This window comes from Acyrthosiphon pisum, chromosome X, assembly GCF_005508785.2.
Source record: "Acyrthosiphon pisum isolate AL4f chromosome X, pea_aphid_22Mar2018_4r6ur, whole genome shotgun sequence".
In the NCBI taxonomy this organism is placed as follows: Eukaryota; Metazoa; Arthropoda; class Insecta; order Hemiptera; family Aphididae; genus Acyrthosiphon; species Acyrthosiphon pisum.
Window position 1 is genome coordinate 36965668 of NC_042493.1, and position 5673 is coordinate 36971340.

General features: G+C 24.4%; 1 protein-coding gene across 2 annotated transcripts in view; it reads right to left on the reverse strand.

Annotated features, from left to right (window-relative positions):
• The window catches only part of LOC100573032, a 62556-nt gene that overhangs the window by 32465 nt on the left and 24418 nt on the right, over positions 1-5673 (reverse strand). The gene's annotated exons all lie outside the window — the stretch shown is intronic.

Here is a 5673-nt window from a genome sequence, read left to right on the forward strand (position 1 = left end):
TTTTGAGTTACAGTAAAATTAAGTTTTCGTTTTTGTCAAAAATTGGTTTTGCGTAAAAATTCGCGTTTTTCCGTTATTTTTTTAAGGTTTTTCCTGCCGCTTTTGAAAAGTATTGGGAAATTTTCACTTTTGACCCCCCAAAGTACCAACTAGATTCACTTTCCTTTCAGAAAAGGTACAACTTTTGAAAATCGAAGCATTTTTACTGCTCCAAAAGTTGTCGTCAGACACAAAAAAAAAAAAAAAAAAAAAACAAAAAAAAAAACACACATCATTGTAAAATCAATACATTCATCACTTCGTTCAAAATCTAAAAAATTATTATTTAAATACCGACATTCCTGTATAGGTATATTATTTATTTATTTTTATAAAATAAAAATCTCTAGGTGCACTACTCATATAATAAACAACTAAAAGTGCTGTTTAACTAAAAAAAAATGTTTAAACTTAAATTAACGATTGCAACTGACATCTTGAATAGTTATTATTCTTAATTATAATAACTAAAATTCATAAACTAATAATTAATAAATTATTTCTTGATATGCTGCCTTATATAGTGTTTGATTTTTTTGATAGTTCACTTTAATCTTTATTTTATTTTAAGTTTTTTCATCATAATACTAAATGTATTATTAAAATCAAATACTAATATTGGCTAATATATTATATTTTTTGCACACAATGCTTATATATCTATGTTATAGGACTCATATCCGTATTCAACAAATACAATTTATATATAATTATTTGTACACAATTTCTGTTTCTATAAAAATATTCAAATATATTTATAGATTTTTTACATCATTTGTAATAAATTAAGTGAATACACTTTTTAAAATCACTTTTAATGAATAATGTTTAAGAATGTAATTGAATCAATATATATTTCAAAATTTCATAAAATTATTATTGTTCATACCAAAAAGATGAATGGAAGGATAATACCGTGACTTAGATTATTTATTAAATTATTCAAGTACTCAATATTAGTAAACAGACATTTATTATATTGTACATAGCAGACAAATTATAAACATTGAAACCTATATAATATGTCATTTATTTAAATAATGAGATACTTATTCAATATCTTTGTACATTTAGTATTATTAGTCCGCAATATTTTAAATAAATCCATTTGATAACAAGAAAACAAATAGTTTTAAATGTCGATACAACTTTACAATTTGAAATAATATTATAACATAAACTGTAAAAATTTGATAACTCAGATAATTTAAGGCATAGTTAGAAAAATTAAATTATTTGAATAGCAATACATTTTAATACTATTTATAATTTACACTAGGTACTAGTTTAGCAGCGGCCATCTCCGTAGATCTTCGTAGTGCGTAGTGACTGAATTAAGTTGGAGGAGTTGAATCTCACTTTGTGCGTATTTGCAAAATATTTTATTATATTTAATAAATATAGTGAACAGACTACTTCTCCACTTAATTCATGAATTCACATGTTCTGTATATAATATGTATGAATACATATATATATAATTAAGGCCGCTGCTGCTATTACTAATTTAAAAATATTTTACAATCTCACAAAACTTATATAATTATTGAGATAGGTACACATTTCATAAACGACTCGCAAACAATAAGAAGAAATAAAATAATTCAATTATTAGTGAGAAATAATGAGAAAATACGCTAGAAACGATCTTGGCCTGATCTAGATGAATAAATTATAATGTCTTCAGGCCAATATTTTGCGTAAATGAAATGTGTAAAAAACTATCAATATATATATATTTTTTACAAAAATCTCAATACCTACATGACATGAAATATGATTAAATGTTTACACATTCAATGGCTCTTTACATTTTTTTTTTTTTTTGTACTCTTATCTAAGAATTCAATTTTATTTTTAATTATCATTAATTCATTTACATCAAATTTTTAGAAAGTACCTACTCAAGTTTTGATATTAAACTTAAAATGTGAGAATGTTGATTTAAAGTTAAAATAAATACGTAGGCCAAGCGCTGTGTAATTTATTTTTTATTTATGTAATTGGGTTGAACTGAATTTGATGTTAAATGATTAAAAATAAAAATAAAATTTTGATAAAACAATAAAAGTAAGGATACCTACTGTGTATGCGTTTCATACAGACATTAAAATGTACCTATCTAATATAAATTATAATTAATATAAAATATACAAAATACATTATTTAATAAATACATAGATGTTTATAGTAAAAATAAAAATAAATAAATAAATAAAACAAAGAAAAAAAATTGATTAAATTCATTGAGATCTTACATTATTTGGTGCTAATAATACGACAAAATGATCACTTTTTTAATACTAAACAGTCGAAATTCACCGAGTCCAATCAGCTGGAAGAGTTAGATCTGGCACAGTATGATATTAAAAAGATAATTTTCTATTTTATACCAAACGTAAAAACATAAAACATGCCTTGATCCAAACTTCCAACTGATTGGACAAACGGTCGTTAAACCACGTGACAGTGTTGTTGAAACAAACGAACGGAAAGAAACGAAAACAATTTACACATTAAAAACAAAAAAAACTGAAAAACCAACTAAACACTTTTACTTTAGAAAACAACTCGCGTCCTAAGAGTAAAATATCTAAACGAAAAAAAATTACTGAACGCTATAATTGGTGTGTGACGATCCAACACCAAATGCGTTATGAGTCTAAAACCGTCCGGCGTGGCGTTTTTATACTGCGAGTGTGCCGTTTCAAGAGCCAGGCTCAAACAAGAGATAACGTACCAACAAATAAAAAACACACACGCCGGTTGACTAATACGCGCGATATTTAAGTAAGTGCCTGAGCGTTATCTTTCGAGTGGTTTCGTTTAGATACAGAGGTAAGGTACGTCGTAGACGAACGCGTATAACGAAATTTATAGAACCGTGTAATAATAATATAAAACCTTCTACTAAAAAACTGATAGCGATTGTAATACTTTGTCAGTTTGATGAAGAATAAACAAATTATGACGAAATGTAGGTATAATACTCGACAAAAGAACAAATAATAAAATACAATAATATTACACGATCAGAACGCCGGCAAGTCGTAAAAGATGAGACAACGATACACTGAAATTCTACGAACACGAAAAGATTCGGCGGCTCCTGTCAAGATTCACGAGTACCTACTTTGCGCGTGCCTTAAACAAAACACACTAGTTTTGCATAATATACACATTACAGATCGCACCAATTAATCATGCAATAATAATAATAATATGATCGTATTGATACATATTTTACTTTGTACGTTATATTACTTTATTCTGTGTATTTGTGCACATTCGAATTGTATATTTTAATCGGTTTGAAAGACACTGTGGCTACAGATAGACTATTACGATGACGAAAACGAATATTTTAAAACAAAAATAGCGACAGTAATAGTAGATATTAATTAAGTGCATTAAACTATAATATTATAAATTTATAACATATCGCTGTGGTTGTGCATACGTTAGTATTTCAAATTTGATAATATATAATATATATATTTATTTATATCAGTTGAATACAATTTCAAGAATGGATTTTTATAATTCATTACATTTTTTTTTAACAAATACAAATCAAAATTATTTATTTATTCGTGTAAACCTCAAAAAAGAAAAAATATAGGAAATGGAGTTAACTCTTATGTTTGGTTTGTGAGAAATATTTAATAATACAATCACGTCCCACATGGAGTTATAAACTCAAAATATAAATCATAACAAAGATAATGTTAACATTGAGTTTACTCAAAAAATTAATGATCTTACTCAAATTCAAAAAATGAACTTTTTCTAATATCTGATTCTATGCAATTTATTTTTCTTGACATTACATTTCATTATTACATATACTTACATATCTATAACTCTAAGATATAACTAACTTCGACTGATTCTTAAATATTTTTAATTTAAATATGTATTCATACAATTTTCATTAATCATGGACCAACCTTCAATAAATATTAATGTACATCAAATTATACATGTATACCTACTTTTTTATATTAATTATTTATTTTCATTAGATATTAATTCAAATTAAAAAAATGGACCATCTACTAAACAACAAGGTAAAGATAAAATATTCGTCATTTTTATTATATTTATCAAAATTATTTTTAGAAATATATTATGTCATATTATATGCTATTCTTATTTCTTCATACCATTAAATATTTAAATATAATATTCATTAGGTCACTGTAATGGATGTGTTAAATTTGAATTAATTTATAAATCATTCTACCTATCCATTTATTATGGTTATCTTATATTATATTTATATTATTAGTATTATTAGTTTAGTGGATAAAACTAATTTTTGCCAAAATATTGTATAAGACCTAATCACTATACCGACATACCGTACAAATTGATTAAAATAAATTAATACTCAATATTGTAGGTACACAGCTAGTGTATAAAAAATAATAATTACAATTTAAATTAATGTTATAATATTTCGAAATTCTCTACAAATAATGTTTAAAATAAATTATTAAAATTGATTGAGAAAATCATTAGTTTTTCTTTAATTTACCAATTTTTCAAAATACGAATTTCAAACACGATTATAAAAAAACGGGTAAATGGGTCAATCTGCTGTACAGTAATGGGTGGTTTTACATTTGAATTCATTGATATAAAACATTGTATACGGAAAACCATACTGAGCTAAGACAGAAATTAAGACGAAATATTTGATGATAAAAGTCGTTTATTTTACTATTAGGCATGCGTACCTACAACAGTACGTTAAATTAATTTTTGCCAAAAAATTACATTTGTAAATGTCATTGTGTGTACTTTGTAAGAAATATAATAATAATAATATAATAATAATACTCTAAAAATATATTCACGAATGATATTTTTAAATCACCACGACAAAATAACTAAAATCGTAATTTTTGGTTTTAATATGTAATATCGTCCAAATTTGAACTTAAAATGAATGTAAAAACTAAAATATAACTATTTAATTTGTATATTTTTTTAATTTTTTGGTTACAGTATGAATTATTTATGAAAATCCTTGTTTTAAATTTTCCAACCTTAGCTATAAAAATTGAACATTTAATCATTTTAACTACAATAAATTTGAACTTTAAATACTTATAAAATAAATCGTGCCTAAGGATCTTTAGTATTTATCAACTGCTATTATTACAACTTGGTACCTTGTATTACATTTTCAAGCCGACCAAACGAATAAAATTGTATTGAAATTTATAGAACAAATAAAAAAAAAATAAAAATGTTTATAAGTAACTTAAGACAGGTAAAAATATTTTGAAAATGTAACCATTTTACCATGTACAGACAATTTTAAATAAACATTTGATGGAAATTTCAAGTACCTACGTTTAATATAGTTTTTCAATAATGACAAAATAAGATAATCGTTGTATTAGAATTTATTAATTTACGTGTGAATATCCATGCCTACCTTCAAAATCTCGTAAGAAATTAGTTTGACTTTCAGGTAAACTTTTTTTTTTTTGTTTAATTTAGAAAAACTTATCGGCGAATGTTGTATTAAATGTTCTAAACTTAGATAACAATTTTATGAATTTTTAACTTGAAATAATTTACCAATTTTCGTGTTTTTGATCAATTTTGTCAACATTTTAA